We start from the raw sequence: 21,069 nt of genomic DNA, 5'->3' as shown, positions 1-21,069 counted from the left end.
GAATCTCTCTGGAATATTTAGGTAAGGTGTTGGTCTATAATGGTCCATAGTCATAACCTTCAACAGTGCGAGTTCTGATAGAGAAATTTAAATTTTTCGGAAATTTAAATCTCTTGAGAGGATGAATCTAAATTTCTTGGAAATGGGAGAAGATGGGCAGATGAATCTTGCTGGAATATTTAGATAGGGTGTTGGTCTATCATGATCCGTGGTCATAACTTTTAGCTGTGTGAGTTCTGATAGAGAAATTTAAATTTTCCGAAAAAAATTTTTTTTTTTTGGAAGATGAATCTAAATTTCTTGGAAATGGGAGAAGATGGGCAGATGAATCTTGCTGGAATATTTAGATAGGATGTTTGTCTATCATGGTCATTGGTCATAACCTTTAACAGTGCGAGTTCTGATAGAGAAATTTTAATTTTTCGAAAATTTTAAATTTCTTGGGAGGATGAATCTAAATTTCTTGGAAATGGGAGAAGATGGGCAGATGAATCTTGCTGGAACATATAGATAGGATGTTTGTCTATCATGGTCCGTGGTCATAACCTTTAACAGTGCGAGTTCTGATAGAGAAATTTATATTTTTAGGAAATTTAAATTTCTTGGGAGGATGAATCTAAATTTCTTGGAAATGGGAGAAGATGGGCAGATGAATCTTGCTGGAATATTTAGATAGGGTGTTGGTCTAAAATGGTCCGTGGTCATAACCTTTAACAGTGCGAGTTCTGATAGAGAAATTTAAATTTTTAGGAAATTTAAATTTCTTGGGAGGATGATTCTAAATTTCTTGGAAATGGGAGAAGATGGGCAGATGAATCTTGCTGGAATATTTAGATAGGGTGTTGGTCTAAAATGGACCGTGGTCATAACCTATAACAGTGCGAGTTCTGATAGAGAAATTTAAATTTTTCGAAAATTTTAAATTTCTTGGGAGGATGAATCTAAATTTCTTGGAAATGGGAGAAGATGGGCAGATGAATCTTGCTGGAATATTTAGATAGGGTGTTGGTCTAAAATGGACCGTGGTCATAACCTATAACAGTGCGAGTTCTGATAGAGAAATTTAAATTTTTCGAAAATTTTAAATTTCTTGGGAGGATGAATCTAAATTTCTTGGAAATGGGAGAAGATGGGCAGATGAATCTTGCTGGAACATATAGATAGGATGTTTGTCTATAATGGTCCGTGGTCATAACCTTTAACAGTGCGAGTTCTGATAGAGAAATTTTAATTTTTAGGAAAATTAAAATTTCTTGGGAGGATGAATCTAAATTTCTTGGAAATGGGAGAAGATGGGCAGATGAATCTTGCTGGAACATATAGATAGGATGTTTGTCTATCATGGTCCGTGGTCATAACCTTTAACAGTGCGAGTTCTGATAGAGAAATTTAAATTTTTAGGAAATTTAAATTTCTTGGGAGGATGAATCTAAATTTCTTGGAAATGAGAGAAGATGGGCAGATGAATCTTGCTGGAATATTTAGATAGGGTGTTGGTCTAAAATGGTCCGTGGTCATAACCTTTAACAGTGCGAGTTCTGATAGAGAAATTTAAATTTTTCGAAAATTTAAAATTTTTTGGGAGGATGAATCTAAATTTCTTGGAAATGGGAGAAGATGGGCAGATGAATCTTGCTGGAATATATAGATAGGATGTTTGTCTATCATGGTCCGTGGTCATAACCTTTAACAGTGCGAGTTCTGATAGAGAAATTTAAATTTTCCGAAAAAAAAATTTTTTTTTTGGAAGATGAATCTAAATTTCTTGGAAATGGGAGAAGATGGGCAGATGAATCTTGCTGGAACATATAGATAGGATGTTTGTCTATCATGGTCCGTGGTCATAACCTTTAACAGTGCGAGTTCTGATAGAGAAATTTTAATTTTTAGGAAAATTAAAATTTCTTGGGAGGATGAATCTAAATTTCTTGGAAATGGGAGAAGATGGGCAGATGAATCTTGCTGGAATATTTAGATAGGGTGTTGGTCTAAAATGGTCCGTGGTCATAACCTTTAACAGTGCGAGTTCTGATAGAGAAATTTAAATTTTTAGGAAATTTAAATTTCTTGGGAGGATGATTCTAAATTTCTTGGAAATGGGAGAAGATGGGCAGATGAATCTTGCTGGAATATTTAGATAGGGTGTTGGTCTATCATGATCCGTGGTCATAACCTTTAACAGTGCGAGTTCTGATAGAGAAATTTAAATTTTTAGGAAATTTTATTTTTTTTTTTGGAGGATGAATGTAAATTTCTTGGAAATGGGAGAAGATGGGCAGATGAACCTTGCTGGAATATTTAGATAGGGTGTTGGTCTAACATGATCCGTGGTCATAACCTTTAACAGTGAGAGTTCTGATAGAGAAATTTAAATTTTTAGGAAATTTAAATTTCTTGGGAGGATGAATCTAAATTTCTTGGAAATGGGAGAAGATGGGCAGATGAATCTTGCTGGAATATTTAGATAGGGTGTTGGTCTAAAATGGTCCGTGGTCATAACCTTTAACAGTGCGAGTTCTGATAGAGAAATTTAAATTTTTAGGAAATTTAAATTTCTTGGGAGGATGATTCTAAATTTCTTGGAAATGGGAGAAGATGGGCAGATGAATCTTGCTGGAATATTTAGATAGGGTGTTGGTCTATCATGATCCGTGGTCATAACCTTTAACAGTGCGAGTTCTGATAGAGAAATTTAAATTTTTAGGAAATTTTATTATTTTTTTTGGAGGATGAATGTAAATTTCTTGGAAATGGGAGAAGATGGGCAGATGAATCTTGCTGGAATATTTAGATAGGGTGTTGGTCTATAATGGACCGTGGTCATAACCTATAACAGTGCGAGTTCTGATAGAGAAATTTAAATTTTTAGGAAATTTAAATTTCTTGGGAGGATGAATCTAAATTTCTTGGAAATGGGAGAAGATGGGCAGATGAATCTTGCTGGAATATTTAGATACGGTGTTGGTCTATCATGATCCGTGGTCATAACTTTTAGCTGTGTGAGTTCTGATAGAGAAATTTAAATTTTTCGAAAATTTTAAATTTCTTGGGAGGATGAATCTAAATTTCTTGGAAATGGGAGAAGATGGGCAGATGAATCTTGCTGGAATATTTAGATAGGGTGTTGGTCTAAAATGGTCCGTGGTCATAACCTTTAACAGTGCGAGTTCTGATAGAGAAATTAAAATTTTTAGGAAATTTAAATTTCTTGGGAGGATGATTCTAAATTTCTTGGAAATAGGAGAAGATGGGCAGATGAATCTTGCTGGAATATATAGATTGGATGTTTGTCTATCATGGTCCGTGGTCATAACCTTTAACAGTGCGAGTTCTGATAGAGAAATTTAAATTTTTAGGAAATTTAAATTTCTTGGGAGGATGATTCTAAATTTCTTGGAAATGGGAGAAGATGGGCAGATGAATCTTGCTGGAATATATAGATAGGATGTTTGTCTATCATGGTCCGTGGTCATAACCTTTAACAGTGCGAGTTCTGATAGAGAAATTTAAATTTTTAGGAAATTTAAATTTCTTGGGAGGATGATTCTAAATTTCTTGGAAATGGGAGAAGATGGGCAGATGAATCTTGCTGGAATATATAGATAGGATGTTTGTCTATCATGGTCCGTGGTCATAACCTTTAACAGTGCGAGTTCTGATAGAGAAATTTAAATTTTTAGGAAATTTAAAATTTCTTGGGAGGATGAATCTAAATTTCTTGGAAATGGGAGAAGATGGGCAGATGAATCTTGCTGGAATATTTAGATAGGGTGTTGGTCTAAAATGGTCCGTGGTCATAACCTTTAACAGTGCGAGTTCTGATAGAGAAATTTAAATTTTTAGGAAATTTTATTATTTTTTTTGGAGGATGAATGTAAATTTCTTGGAAATGGGAGAAGATGGGCAGATGAACCTTGCTGGAATATTTAGATAGGGTGTTGGTCTAACATGATCCGTGGTCATAACCTTTAACAGTGAGAGTTCTGATAGAGAAATTTAAATTTTAAGGAAATTTAAATTTCTTGGGAGGATGAATCTAAATTTCTTGGAAATGGGAGAAGATGGGCAGATGAATCTTGCTGGAATATTTAGATAGGGTGTTGGTCTAAAATGGTCCGTGGTCATAACCTTTAACAGTGCGAGTTCTGATAGAGAAATTTAAATTTTTAGGAAATTTAAATTTCTTGGGAGGATGAATGTAAATTTCTTGGAAATGGGAGAAGATGGGCAGATGAATCTTGCTGGAATATTTAGATAGGGTGTTGGTCTATCATGATCCGTGGTCATAACCTTTAACAGTGCGAGTTCTGATAGAGAAATTTAAATTTTTCGAAAATTTAAAATTTCTTGGGAGGATGAATCTAAATTTCTTGGAAATGGGAGAAGATGGGCAGATGAATCTTGCTGGAGTATTTAGATAGGGTGTTGGTCTATCATGATCCGTGGTCATAACCTTTAACAGTGCGAGTTCTGATAGAGAAATTTAAATTTTTAGGAAATTTTATTATTTTTTTTGGAGGATGAATGTAAATTTCTTGGAAATGGGAGAAGATGGGCAGATGAACCTTGCTGGAATATTTAGATAGGGTGTTGGTCTAACATGATCCGTGGTCATAACCTTTAACAGTGAGAGTTCTGATAGAGAAATTTAAATTTTTAGGAAATTTAAATTTCTTGGGAGAATGAATCTAAATTTCTTGGAAATGGGAGAAGATGGGCAGATGAATCTTGCTGGAATATTTAGATAGGGTGTTGGTCTAAAATGGTCCGTGGTCATAACCTTTAACAGTGCGAGTTCTGATAGAGAAATTTAAATTTTTAGGAAATTTAAATTTCTTGGGAGGATGAATGTAAATTTCTTGGAAATGGGAGAAGATGGGCAGATAAATCTTGCTGGAATATTTAGATAGGGTGTTGGTCTATCATGATCCGTGGTCATAACCTTTAACAGTGCGAGTTCTGATAGAGAAATTTAAATTTTTAGGAAATTTTATTATTTTTTTTGGAGGATGAATGTAAATTTCTTGGAAATGGGAGAAGATGGGCAGATGAATCTTGCTGGAATATTTAGATAGGGTGTTGGTCTATCATGATCCGTGGTCATAACCTTTAACAGTGCGAGTTCTGATAGAGAAATTTATATTTTTCGAAAATTTAAAATTTCTTGGGAGGATGAATCTAAATTTCTTGGAAATGGGAGAAGATGGGCAGATGAATCTTGCTGGAGTATTTAGATAGGGTGTTGGTCTATCATGATCCGTGGTCATAACCTTTAACAGTGCGAGTTCTGATAGAGAAATTTAAATTTTTCGAAAATTTTAAATTTCTTGGGAGGATGAATCTAAATTTCTTGGAAATGGGAGAAGATGGGCAGATGAATCTTGCTGGAACATATAGATAGGATGTTTGTCTATAATGGTCCGTGGTCATAAGCTTTAACAGTGCGAGTTCTGATAGAGAAATTTAAATTTTTAGGAAATTTAAATTTCTTGGGCGGATGAATCTAAATTTCTTGGAAATGGGAGAAGATGGGCAGATGAATCTTGCTGGAATATTTAGATAGGGTGTTGGTCTATAATGGACCGTGGTCATAACCTATAACAGTGCGAGTTCTGATAGAGAAATTTAAATTTTTCGAAAATTTTAAATTTCTTGGGAGGATGAATCTAAATTTCTTGGAAATGGGAGAAGATGGGCAGATGAATCTTGCTGGAATATTTAGATAGGGTGTTGGTCTAAAATGGTCCGTGGTCATAACCTTTAACAGTGCGAGTTCTGATAGAGAAATTTAAATTTTTAGGAAATTTAAATTTCTTGGGAGGATGATTCTAAATTTCTTGGAAATGGGAGAAGATGGGCAGATGAATCTTGTTGGAATATATAGATAGGATGTTTGTCTATCATGGTCCGTGGTCATAACCTTTAACAGTGCGAGTTCTGATAGAGAAATTTAAATTTTCCGAAAAAAAAATTTTTTTTTTGGAAGATGAATCTAAATTTCTTGGAAATGGGAGAAGATGGGCAGATGAATCTTGCTGGAACATATAGATAGGATGTTTGTCTATCATGGTCCGTGGTCATAACCTTTAACAGTGCGAGTTCTGATAGAGAAATTTTAATTTTTAGGAAAATTAAAATTTCTTGGGAGGATGAATCTAAATTTCTTGGAAATGGGAGAAGATGGGCAGATGAATCTTGCTGGAATATTTAGATAGGGTGTTGGTCTAAAATGGTCCGTGGTCATAACCTTTAACAGTGCGAGTTCTGATAGAGAAATTTAAATTTTTAGGAAATTTAAATTTCTTGGGAGGATGATTCTAAATTTCTTGGAAATGGGAGAAGATGGGCAGATGAATCTTGCTGGAATATTTAGATAGGGTGTTGGTCTATCATGATCCGTGGTCATAACCTTTAACAGTGCGAGTTCTGATAGAGAAATTTAAATTTTTAGGAAATTTTATTATTTTTTTTGGAGGATGAATGTAAATTTCTTGGAAATGGGAGAAGATGGGCAGATGAATCTTGCTGGAATATTTAGATAGGGTGTTGGTCTATAATGGACCGTGGTCATAACCTATAACAGTGCGAGTTCTGATAGAGAAATTTAAATTTTTAGGAAATTTAAATTTCTTGGGAGGATGAATCTAAATTTCTTGGAAATGGGAGAAGATGGGCAGATGAATCTTGCTGGAATATTTAGATACGGTGTTGGTCTATCATGGTCATTGGTCATAACCTTTAACAGTGCGAGTTCTGATAGAGAAATTTTAATTTTTCGAAAATTTTAAATTTCTTGGGAGGATGAATCTAAATTTCTTGGAAATGGGAGAAGATGGGCAGATGAATCTTGCTGGAACATATAGATAGGATGTTTGTCTATCATGGTCCGTGGTCATAACCTTTAACAGTGCGAGTTCTGATAGAGAAATTTAAATTTTTAGGAAATTTAAATTTCTTGGGAGGATGAATCTAAATTTCTTGGAAATGGGAGAAGATGGGCAGATGAATCTTGCTGGAATATTTAGATACGGTGTTGGTCTATCATGGTCATTGGTCATAACCTTTAACAGTGCGAGTTCTGATAGAGAAATTTTAATTTTTCGAAAATTTTAAATTTCTTGGGAGGATGAATCTAAATTTCTTGGAAATGGGAGAAGATGGGCAGATGAATCTTGCTGGAATATTTAGATAGGATGTTTGTCTATCATGGTCATTGGTCATAACCTTTAACAGTGCGAGTTCTGATAGAGAAATTTAAATTTTCCGAAAAAAAAATTTTTTTTTTGGAAGATGAACATAAATTTCTTGGAAATGGGAGAAGATGGGCAGATGAATCTTGCTGGAATATTTAGATAGGATGTTTGTCTATCATGGTCATTGGTCATAACCTTTAACAGTGCGAGTTCTGATAGAGAAATTTTAATTTTTCGAAAATTTTAAATTTCTTGGGAGGATGAATCTAAATTTCTTGGAAATGGGAGAAGATGGGCAGATGAATCTTGCTGGAACATATAGATAGGATGTTTGTCTATCATGGTCCGTGGTCATAACCTTTAACAGTGCGAGTTCTGATAGAGAAATTTATATTTTTAGGAAATTTAAATTTCTTGGGAGGATGAATCTAAATTTCTTGGAAATGGGAGAAGATGGGCAGATGAATCTTGCTGGAATATTTAGATAGGGTGTTGGTCTAAAATGGTCCGTGGTCATAACCTTTAACAGTGCGAGTTCTGATGGAGAAATTTAAATTTTTAGGAAATTTAAATTTCTTGGGAGGATGATTCTAAATTTCTTGGAAATGGGAGAAGATGGGCAGATGAATCTTGCTGGAATATTTAGATAGGGTGTTGGTCTAAAATGGACCGTGGTCATAACCTATAACAGTGCGAGTTCTGATAGAGAAATTTAAATTTTTCGAAAATTTTAAATTTCTTGGGAGGATGAATCTAAATTTCTTGGAAATGGGAGAAGATGGGCTGATGAATCTTGCTGGAACATATAGATAGGATGTTTGTCTATAATGGTCCGTGGTCATAACCTTTAACAGTGCGAGTTCTGATAGAGAAATTTTAATTTTTAGGAAAATTAAAATTTCTTGGGAGGATGAATCTAAATTTCTTGGAAATGGGAGAAGATGGGCAGATGAATCTTGCTGGAACATATAGATAGGATGTTTGTCTATCATGGTCCGTGGTCATAACCTTTAACAGTGCGAGTTCTGATAGAGAAATTTAAATTTTTAGGAAATTTAAATTTCTTGGGAGGATGAATCTAAATTTCTTGGAAATGAGAGAAGATGGGCAGATGAATCTTGCTGGAATATTTAGATAGGGTGTTGGTCTAAAATGGTCCGTGGTCATAACCTTTAACAGTGCGAGTTCTGATAGAGAAATTTAAATTTTTCGAAAATTTAAAATTTTTTGGGAGGATGAATCTAAATTTCTTGGAAATGGGAGAAGATGGGCAGATGAATCTTGCTGGAATATATAGATAGGATGTTTGTCTATCATGGTCCGTGGTCATAACCTTTAACAGTGCGAGTTCTGATAGAGAAATTTAAATTTTCCGAAAAAAAAATTTTTTTTTTGGAAGATGAATCTAAATTTCTTGGAAATGGGAGAAGATGGGCAGATGAATCTTGCTGGAACATATAGATAGGATGTTTGTCTATCATGGTCCGTGGTCATAACCTTTAACAGTGCGAGTTCTGATAGAGAAATTTTAATTTTTAGGAAAATTAAAATTTCTTGGGAGGATGAATCTAAATTTCTTGGAAATGGGAGAAGATGGGCAGATGAATCTTGCTGGAATATTTAGATAGGGTGTTGGTCTAAAATGGTCCGTGGTCATAACCTTTAACAGTGCGAGTTCTGATAGAGAAATTTAAATTTTTAGGAAATTTAAATTTCTTGGGAGGATGATTCTAAATTTCTTGGAAATGGGAGAAGATGGGCAGATGAATCTTGCTGGAATATTTAGATAGGGTGTTGGTCTATCATGATCCGTGGTCATAACCTTTAACAGTGCGAGTTCTGATAGAGAAATTTAAATTTTTAGGAAATTTTATTATTTTTTTTGGAGGATGAATGTAAATTTCTTGGAAATGGGAGAAGATGGGCAGATGAACCTTGCTGGAATATTTAGATAGGGTGTTGGTCTAACATGATCCGTGGTCATAACCTTTAACAGTGAGAGTTCTGATAGAGAAATTTAAATTTTTAGGAAATTTAAATTTCTTGGGAGGATGAATCTAAATTTCTTGGAAATGGGAGAAGATGGGCAGATGAATCTTGCTGGAATATTTAGATAGGGTGTTGGTCTAAAATGGTCCGTGGTCATAACCTTTAACAGTGCGAGTTCTGATAGAGAAATTTAAATTTTTAGGAAATTTAAATTTCTTGGGAGGATGAATGTAAATTTCTTGGAAATGGGAGAAGATGGGCAGATGAATCTTGCTGGAATATTTAGATAGGGTGTTGGTCTATCATGATCCGTGGTCATAACCTTTAACAGTGCGAGTTCTGATAGAGAAATTTAAATTTTTAGGAAATTTTATTATTTTTTTTGGAGGATGAATGTAAATTTCTTGGAAATGGGAGAAGATGGGCAGATGAATCTTGCTGGAATATTTAGATAGGGTGTTGGTCTATCATGATCCGTGGTCATAACCTTTAACAGTGCGAGTTCTGATAGAGAAATTTAAATTTTCCGAAAAAAAAATTTTTTTTTTGGAAGATGAACATAAATTTCTTGGAAATGGGAGAAGATGGGCAGATGAATCTTGCTGGAATATTTAGATAGGATGTTTGTCTATCATGGTCATTGGTCATAACCTTTAACAGTGCGAGTTCTGATAGAGAAATTTTAATTTTTCGAAAATTTTAAATTTCTTGGGAGGATGAATCTAAATTTCTTGGAAATGGGAGAAGATGGGCAGATGAATCTTGCTGGAACATATAGATAGGATGTTTGTCTATAATGGTCCGTGGTCATAAGCTTTAACAGTGCGAGTTCTGATAGAGAAATTTAAATTTTTAGGAAATTTAAATTTCTTGGGCGGATGAATCTAAATTTCTTGGAAATGGGAGAAGATGGGCAGATGAATCTTGCTGGAATATTTAGATAGGGTGTTGGTCTATAATGGACCGTGGTCATAACCTATAACAGTGCGAGTTCTGATAGAGAAATTTAAATTTTTCGAAAATTTTAAATTTCTTGGGAGGATGAATCTAAATTTCTTGGAAATGGGAGAAGATGGGCAGATGAATCTTGCTGGAATATTTAGATAGGGTGTTGGTCTAAAATGGTCCGTGGTCATAACCTTTAACAGTGCGAGTTCTGATAGAGAAATTTAAATTTTTAGGAAATTTAAATTTCTTGGGAGGATGATTCTAAATTTCTTGGAAATGGGAGAAGATGGGCAGATGAATCTTGTTGGAATATATAGATAGGATGTTTGTCTATCATGGTCCGTGGTCATAACCTTTAACAGTGCGAGTTCTGATAGAGAAATTTAAATTTTCCGAAAAAAAAATTTTTTTTTTGGAAGATGAATCTAAATTTCTTGGAAATGGGAGAAGATGGGCAGATGAATCTTGCTGGAACATATAGATAGGATGTTTGTCTATCATGGTCCGTGGTCATAACCTTTAACAGTGCGAGTTCTGATAGAGAAATTTTAATTTTTAGGAAAATTAAAATTTCTTGGGAGGATGAATCTAAATTTCTTGGAAATGGGAGAAGATGGGCAGATGAATCTTGCTGGAATATTTAGATAGGGTGTTGGTCTAAAATGGTCCGTGGTCATAACCTTTAACAGTGCGAGTTCTGATAGAGAAATTTAAATTTTTAGGAAATTTAAATTTCTTGGGAGGATGATTCTAAATTTCTTGGAAATGGGAGAAGATGGGCAGATGAATCTTGCTGGAATATTTAGATAGGGTGTTGGTCTATCATGATCCGTGGTCATAACCTTTAACAGTGCGAGTTCTGATAGAGAAATTTAAATTTTTCGAAAATTTTAAATTTCTTGGGAGGATGATTCTAAATTTCTTGGAAATGGGAGAAGATGGGCAGATGAATTTAAATTTCTCTATCAGAACTCGCACTGTTAAAGGTTATGACCACGGACCATTTTAGACCAACACCCTATCTAAATATTCCAGCAAGATTCATCTGCCCATCTTCTCCCATTTCCAAGAAATTTAGATTCATCCTCCCAAGAAATTTAAAATTTTCGAAAAATTTAAATTTCTCTATCAGAACTCGCACTGTTATAGGTTATGACCACGGTCCATTATAGACCAACACCCTATCTATATGTTCCAGCAAGATTCATCTGCCCATCTTCTCCCATTTCCAAGAAATTTAGATTCATCCTCCCAAGAAATTTAAAATTTTCGAAAAATTTTAATTTCTCTATCAGAACTCGCACTGTTAAAGGTTATGACCACGGACCATTTTAGACCAACACCCTATCTAAATATTCCAGCAAGGTTCATCTGCCCATCTTCTCCCATTTCCAAGAAATTTACATTCATCCTCCAAAAAAAATAATAAAATTTCCTAAAAATTTTAATTTCTCTATCAGAACTCGCACTGTTAAAGGTTATGACCACGGACCATTTTAGACCAACACCCTATCTAAATATTCCAGCAAGATTCATCTGCCCATCTTCTCCCATTCCCAAGAAATTTAAATTCATCCTAAAAAAATTTCCTAAAAATTTAAATTTCTCTATCAGAACTCGCACTGTTAAAGGTTATGACCACGGACCATTTTAGACCAACACCCTATCTAAATATTCCAGCAAGATTCATCTGCCCATCTTTTCCCATTTCCAAGAAATTTAGATTCATCCTCCCAAGAAATTTAAAATTTTCGAAAAATGTAAATTTCTCTATCAGAACTCGCACTGTTATAGGTTATGACCACGGTCCATTATAGACCAACACCCTATCTAAATATTCCAGCAAGATTCATCTGCCCATCTTCTCCCATTTCCAAGAAATTTACATTCATCTTCCAAAAAAATAATAAAATTTCCTAAAAATTTAAATTTCTCTATCAGAACTCGCACTGTTAAAGGTTATGACCACGGATCATGATAGACCAACACCCTATCTAAATATTCCAGCAAGATTCATCTGCCCATCTTCTCCCATTTCCAAGAAATTTACATTCATCCTCCAAAAAAAAAAATTAAATTTCCTAAAAATTTAAATTTCTCTATCAGAACTCGCACTGTTAAAGGTTATGACCACGGATCATGATAGACCAACACCCTATCTAAATATACCAGCAAGATTCATCTGCCCATCTTCTCCCATTTCCAAGAAATTTAGATTCATCCTCCCAAGAAATTTAAATTTCTTAAAAATTTAAATTTCTCTATCAGAACTCGCACTGTTAAAGGTTATGACCACGGACCATGATAGACAAACATCCTATCTATATATTCCAGCAAGATTCATCTGCCCATCTTCTCCCATTTCCAAGAAATTTAGAATCATCCTCCCAAGAAATTTAAATTTCCTAAAAATTTAAATTTCTCTATCAGAACTCGCACTGTTAAAGGTTATGACCACGGATCATGATAGACCAACACCCTATCTAAATATTCCAGCAAGATTCATCTGCCCATCTTCTCCCATTTCCAAGAAATTTACATTCATCCTCCAAAAAAAAAAATTAAATTTCCTAAAAATTTAAATTTCTCTATCAGAACTCGCACTGTTAAAAGTTATGACCACGGATCATGATAGACCAACACCCTATCTAAATATACCAGCAAGATTCATCTGCCCATCTTCTCCCATTTCCAAGAAATTTAGATTCATCCTCCCAAGAAATTTAAATTTCTTAAAAATTTAAATTTCTCTATCAGAACTCGCACTGTTAAAGGTTATGACCACGGACCATGATAGACAAACATCCTATCTATATATTCCAGCAAGATTCATCTGCCCATCTTCTCCCATTTCCAAGAAATTTAGAATCATCCTCCCAAGAAATTTAAATTTCCTAAAAATTTAAATTTCTCTATCAGAACTCGCACTGTTAAAGGTTATGACCACGGATCATGATAGACCAACACCCTATCTAAATATTCCAGCAAGATTCATCTGCCCATCTTCTCCCATTTCCAAGAAATTTACATTCATCCTCCCAAGAAATTTAAATTTCCTAAAAATTTAAATTTCTCTATCAGAACTCGCACTGTTAAAGGTTATGACCACGGACCATTTTAGACCAACACCCTATCTAAATATTCCAGCAAGATTCATCTGCCCATCTTCTCCCATTTCCAAGAAATTTAGATTCATCCTCCCAAGAAATTTTAAATTTTCGAAAAATTTAAATTTCTCTATCAGAACTCGCACTGTTAAAGGTTATGACCACGGATCATGATAGACCAACACCCTATCTAAATATTCCAGCAAGATTCATCTGCCCATCTTCTCCCATTTCCAAGAAATTTACATTCATCCTCCAAAAAAAATAATAAAATTTCCTAAAAATTTAAATTTCTCTATCAGAACTCGCACTGCTAAAGGTTATGACCACGGATCATGATAGACCAACACCCTATCTAAATATTCCAGCAAGATTCATCTGCCGATCTTCTCCCATTTCCAAGAAATTTACATTCATCCTCCCAAGAAATTTAAATTTCCTAAAAATTTAAATTTCTCTATCAGAACTCGCACTGTTAAAGGTTATGACCACGGACCATTTTAGACCAACACCCTATCTAAATATTCCAGCAAGATTCATCTGCCCATCTTCTCCCATTTCCAAGAAATTTAGATTCATCCTCCCAAGAAATTTAAATTTCCTAAAAATTTAAATTTCTCTATCAGAACTCTCACTGTTAAAGGTTATGACCACAGATCATGTTAGACCAACACCCTATCTAAATATTCCAGCAAGGTTCATCTGCCCATCTTCTCCCATTTCCAAGAAATTTACATTCATCCTCCAAAAAAAATAATAAAATTTCCTAAAAATTTAAATTTCTCTATCAGAACTCGCACTGTTAAAGGTTATGACCACGGATCATGATAGACCAACACCCTATCTAAATACTCCAGCAAGATTCATCTGCCCATCTTCTCCCATTTCCAAGAAATTTAGATTCATCCTCCCAAGAAATTTTAAATTTTCGAAAAATTTAAATTTCTCTATCAGAACTCGCACTGTTAAAGGTTATGACCACGGATCATGATAGACCAACACCCTATCTAAATATTCCAGCAAGATTCATCTGCCCATCTTCTCCCATTTCCAAGAAATTTACATTCATCCTCCCAAGAAATTTAAATTTCCTAAAAATTTAAATTTCTCTATCAGAACTCGCACTGTTAAAGGTTATGACCACGGACCATGATAGACAAACATCCTATCTATATATTCCAGCAAGATTCATCTGCCCATCTTCTCCCATTTCCAAGAAATTTAGAATCATCCTCCCAAGAAATTTAAATTTCCTAAAAATTTAAATTTCTCTATCAGAACTCGCACTGTTAAAGGTTATGACCACGGACCATGATAGACAAACATCCTATCTATATATTCCAGCAAGATTCATCTGCCCATCTTCTCCCATTTCCAAGAAATTTAGAATCATCCTCCCAAGAAATTTAAATTTCCTAAAAATTTAAATTTCTCTATCAGAACTCGCACTGTTAAAGGTTATGACCACGGACCATGATAGACAAACATCCAATCTATATATTCCAGCAAGATTCATCTGCCCATCTTCTCCTATTTCCAAGAAATTTAGAATCATCCTCCCAAGAAATTTAAATTTCCTAAAAATTTTAATTTCTCTATCAGAACTCGCACTGTTAAAGGTTATGACCACGGACCATTTTAGACCAACACCCTATCTAAATATTCCAGCAAGATTCATCTGCCCATCTTCTCCCATTTCCAAGAAATTTAGATTCATCCTCCCAAGAAATTTAAATTTCCTAAAAATTTAAATTTCTCTATCAGAACTCGCACTGTTAAAGGTTATGACCACGGACCATGATAGACAAACATCCAATCTATATATTCCAGCAAGATTCATCTGCCCATCTTCTCCTATTTCCAAGAAATTTAGAATCATCCTCCCAAGAAATTTAAATTTCCTAAAAATTTAAATTTCTCTATCAGAACTCGCACTGTTAAAGGTTATGACCACGGACCATGATAGACAAACATCCTATCTAAATATTCCAGCAAGATTCATCTGCCCATCTTCTCCCATTTCCAAGAAATTTAGATTCATCCTCCCAAGAAATTTAAAATTTTCGAAAAATTTAAATTTCTCTATCAGAACTCACACAGCTAAAAGTTATGACCACGGATCATGATAGACCAACACCGTATCTAAATATTCCAGCAAGATTCATCTGCCCATCTTCTCCCATTTCCAAGAAATTTAGATTCATCCTCCCAAGAAATTTAAATTTCCTAAAAATTTAAATTTCTCTATCAGAACTCGCACTGTTATAGGTTATGACCACGGTCCATTATAGACCAACACCCTATCTAAATATTCCAGCAAGATTCATCTGCCCATCTTCTCCCATTTCCAAGAAATTTACATTCATCCTCCCAAGAAATTTAAATTTCCTAAAAATTTAAATTTCTCTATCAGAACTCGCACTGTTAAAGGTTATGACCACGGACCATGATAGACAAACATCCTATCTATATATTCCAGCAAGATTCATCTGCCCATCTTCTCCCATTTCCAAGAAATTTAGAATCATCCTCCCAAGAAATTTAAATTTCCTAAAAATTTAAATTTCTCTATCAGAACTCGCACTGTTAAAGGTTATGACCACGGACCATGATAGACAAACATCCTATCTATATATTCCAGCAAGATTCATCTGCCCATCTTCTCCCATTTCCAAGAAATTTAGAATCATCCTCCCAAGAAATTTAAATTTCCTAAAAATTTAAATTTCTCTATCAGAACTCGCACTGTTAAAGGTTATGACCACGGACCATGATAGACAAACATCCAATCTATATATTCCAGCAAGATTCATCTGCCCATCTTCTCCTATTTCCAAGAAATTTAGAATCATCCTCCCAAGAAATTTAAATTTCCTAAAAATTTAAATTTCTCTATCAGAACTCGCACTGTTAAAGGTTATGACCACGGACCATGATAGACAAACATCCTATCTAAATATTCCAGCAAGATTCATCTGCCCATCTTCTCCCATTTCCAAGAAATTTAGATTCATCCTCCCAAGAAATTTAAAATTTTCGAAAAATTTAAATTTCTCTATCAGAACTCACACAGCTAAAAGTTATGACCACGGATCATGATAGACCAACACCGTATCTAAATATTCCAGCAAGATTCATCTGCCCATCTTCTCCCATTTCCAAGAAATTTAGATTCATCCTCCCAAGAAATTTAAATTTCCTAAAAATTTAAATTTCTCTATCAGAACTCGCACTGTTATAGGTTATGACCACGGTCCATTATAGACCAACACCCTATCTAAATATTCCAGCAAGATTCATCTGCCCATCTTCTCCCATTTCCAAGAAATTTACATTCATCCTCCAAAAAAAATAATAAAATTTCCTAAAAATTTAAATTTCTCTATCAGAACTCGCACTGTTAAAGGTTATGACCACGGATCATGATAGACCAACACCCTATCTAAATATTCCAGCAAGATTCATCTGCCCATCTTCTCCCATTTCCAAGAAATTTAGAATCATCCTCCAAAGAAATTTAAATTTCCTAAAAATTTAAATTTCTCTATCAGAACTCGCACTGTTAAAGGTTATGACCACGGACCATTTTAGACCAACACCCTATCTAAATATTCCAGCAAGATTCATCTGCCCATCTTCTCCCATTTCCAAGAAATTTAGATTCATCCTCCCAAGAAATTTTAATTTTCCTAAAAATTAAAATTTCTCTATCAGAACTCGCACTGTTAAAGGTTATGACCACGGACCATGATAGACAAACATCCTATCTATATGTTCCAGCAAGATTCATCTGCCCATCTTCTCCCATTTCCAAGAAATTTAGATTCATCTTCCAAAAAAAAAATTTTTTTTTCGGAAAATTTAAATTTCTCTATCAGAACTCGCACTGTTAAAGGTTATGACCACGGACCATGATAGACAAACATCCTATCTATATATTCCAACAAGATTCATCTGCCCATCTTCTCCCATTTCCAAGAAATTTAGAATCATCCTCCCAAGAAATTTAAATTTCCTAAAAATTTAAATTTCTCTATCAGAACTCGCACTGTTAAAGGTTATGACCACGGACCATTTTAGACCAACACCCTATCTAAATATTCCAGCAAGATTCATCTGCCCATCTTCTCCCATTTCCAAGAAATTTAGATTCATCCTCCCAAGAAATTTAAAATTTTAGAAAAATTTAAATTTCTCTATCAGAACTCGCACTGTTATAGGTTATGACCACGGTCCATTATAGACCAACACCCTATCTAAATATTCCAGCAAGATTCATCTGCCCATCTTCTCCCATTTCCAAGAAATTTAGATTCATCCGCCCAAGAAATTTAAATTTCCTAAAAATTTAAATTTCTCTATCAGAACTCGCACTGTTAAAGCTTATGACCACGGACCATTATAGACAAACATCCTATCTATATGTTCCAGCAAGATTCATCTGCCCATCTTCTCCCATTTCCAAGAAATTTAGATTCATCCTCCCAAGAAATTTAAAATTTTCGAAAAATTTAAATTTCTCTATCAGAACTCGCACTGTTAAAGGTTATGACCACGGATCATGATAGACCAACACCCTATCTAAATACTCCAGCAAGATTCATCTGCCCATCTTCTCCCATTTCCAAGAAATTTAGATTCATCCTCCCAAGAAATTTTAAATTTTCGAAAAATTTAAATTTCTCTATCAGAACTCGCACTGTTAAAGGTTATGACCACGGATCATGATAGACCAACACCCTATCTAAATATTCCAGCAAGATTCATCTGCCCATCTTCTCCCATTTCCAAGAAATTTACATTCATCCTCCAAAAAAAATAATAAAATTTCCTAAAAATTTAAATTTCTCTATCAGAACTCGCACTGTTAAAGGTTATGACCACGGATCATGATAGACCAACACCCTATCTAAATATTCCAGCAAGATTCATCTGCCCATCTTCTCCCATTTCCAAGAAATTTAGAATCATCCTCCCAAGAAATTTAAATTTCCTAAAAATGTAAATTTCTCTATCAGAACTCGCACTGTTAAAGGTTATGACCACGGATCATGATAGACCAACACCCTATCTAAATACTCCAGCAAGATTCATCTGCCCATCTTCTCCCATTTCCAAGAAATTTAGATTCATCCTCCCAAGAAATTTTAAATTTTCGAAAAATTTAAATTTCTCTATCAGAACTCGCACTGTAAAAGGTTATGACCAATGACCATGATAGACAAACATCCTATCTAAATATTCCAGCAAGATTCATCTGCCCATCTTCTCCCATTTCCATGAAATTTAGATTCATCCTCCAAAGAAATTTAAATTTCCTAAAAATTTAAATTTCTCTATCAGAACTCGCACTGTTAAAGGTTATGACCACGGACCATGATAGACAAACATCCTATCTATATGTTCCAGCAAGATTCATCTGCCCATCTTCTCCCATTTCCAAGAAATTTACATTCATCCTCCAAAAAAAATAATAAAATTTCCTAAAAATTTAAATTTCTCTATCAGAACTCGCACTGTTAAAGGTTATGACCACGGATCATGATAGACCAACACCCTATCTAAATATTCCAGCAAGATTCATCTGCCCATCTTCTCCCATTTCCAAGAAATTTACATTCATCCTCCCAAGAAATTTAAATTTCCTAAAAATTTAAATTTCTCTATCAGAACTCGCACTGTTAAAGGTTATGACCACGGACCATGATAGACAAACATCCTATCTATATATTCCAGCAAGATTCATCTGCCCATCTTCTCCCATTTCCAAGAAATTTAGAATCATCCTCCCAAGAAATTTAAATTTCCTAAAAATTTAAATTTCTCTATCAGAACTCGCACTGTTAAAGGTTATGACCACGGACCATGATAGACAAACATCCAATCTATATATTCCAGCAAGATTCATCTGCCCATCTTCTCCTATTTCCAAGAAATTTAGAATCATCCTCCCAAGAAATTTAAATTTCCTAAAAATTTTAATTTCTCTATCAGAACTCGCACTGTTAAAGGTTATGACCACGGACCATTTTAGACCAACACCCTATCTAAATATTCCAGCAAGATTCATCTGCCCATCTTCTCCCATTTCCAAGAAATTTAGATTCATCCTCCCAAGAAATTTAAAATTTTCGAAAAATTTAAATTTCTCTATCAGAACTCACACAGCTAAAAGTTATGACCACGGATCATGATAGACCAACACCCTATCTAAATATTCCAGCAAGATTCATCTGCCCATCTTCTCCCATTTCCAAGAAATTTACATTCATCCTCCCAAGAAATTTAAATTTCCTAAAAATTTAAATTTCTCTATCAGAACTCGCACTGTTAAAGGTTATGACCACGGACCATTTTAGACCAACACCCTATCTAAATATTCCAGCAAGATTCATCTGCCCATCTTCTCCCATTTCCAAGAAATTTAGATTCATCCTCCCAAGAAATTTTAATTTTCCTAAAAATTAAAATTTCTCTATCAGAACTCGCACTGTTAAAGGTTATGACCACGGACCATGATAGACAAACATCCTATCTATATGTTCCAGCAAGATTCATCTGCCCATCTTCTCCCATTTCCAAGAAATTTAGATTCATCTTCCAAAAAAAAAATTTTTTTTTCGGAAAATTTAAATTTCTCTATCAGAACTCGCACTGTTAAAGGTTATGACCACGGACCATGATAGACAAACATCCTATCTATATATTCCAGCAAGATTCATTTGCCCATCTTCTCCCATTTCCAAGAAATTTAGAATCATCCTCCCAAGAAATTTAAATTTCCTAAAAATTTAAATTTCTCTATCAGAACTCACACTGTTAAAGGTTATGACCACGGACCATGATAGACAAACATCCTATCTATATATTCCAGCAAGATTCATCTGCCCATCTTCTCCCATTTCCAAGAAATTTAGATTCATCCTCCCAAGAAATTTTAAATTTTCGAAAAATTTAAATTTCTCTATCAGAACTCGCACTGTTAAAGGTTATGACCACGGACCATTTTAGACCAACACCCTATCTAAATATTCCAGCAAGATTCATCTGCCCATCTTCTCCCATTTCCAAGAAATTTAGATTCATCCTCCCAAGAAATTTAAATTTCCTAAAAATATAAATTTCTCTATCAGAACTCGCACTGTTAAAGGTTATGACCACGGACCATGATAGACAAACATCCTATCTATATGTTCCAGCAAGATTCATCTGCCCATCTTCTCCCATTTCCAAGAAATTTAGATTCATCCTCCCAAGAAATTTAAAATTTTCGAAAAATTAAAATTTCTCTATCAGAACTCGCACTGTTAAAGGTTATGACCAATGACCATGATAGACAAACATCCTATCTAAATATTCCAGCAAGATTCATCTGCCCATCTTCTCCCATTTCCAAGAAATTTAGATTCATCTTCCAAAAAAAAAAATTTTTTTTCGGAAAATTTAAATTTCTCTATCAGAACTCACACAGCTAAAAGTTATGACCACGGATCATGATAGACCAACACCCTATCTAAATATTCCAGCAAGATTCATCCGCCCATCTTCTCCCATTTCCAAGAAATTTAGATTCATCCTCTCAAGAGATTTAAATTTCCGAAAAATTTAAATTTCTCTATCAGAACTCGCACTGTTGAAGGTTATGACTATGGACCATTATAGACCAACACCTTACCTAAATATTCCAGAGAGATTCATCCGCCCATCTTCTCCCATTTCCAAGAAATTTAGATTCATCCTCCCAAGAAATTTAAATTTCCGAAAAATTTTAATTTCTCTATCAGAACACGCACTGTTAAAGGTTATGACCACGGATCATAATAGACCAACAC

Source organism: Calliphora vicina, chromosome 3 (assembly GCF_958450345.1).
Source record: "Calliphora vicina chromosome 3, idCalVici1.1, whole genome shotgun sequence".
NCBI lineage: Eukaryota > Metazoa > Arthropoda > Insecta > Diptera > Calliphoridae > Calliphora > Calliphora vicina.
The sequence above is the reverse complement of the archived record's forward strand: the minus strand, read 5'-3'. Positions refer to the sequence as shown.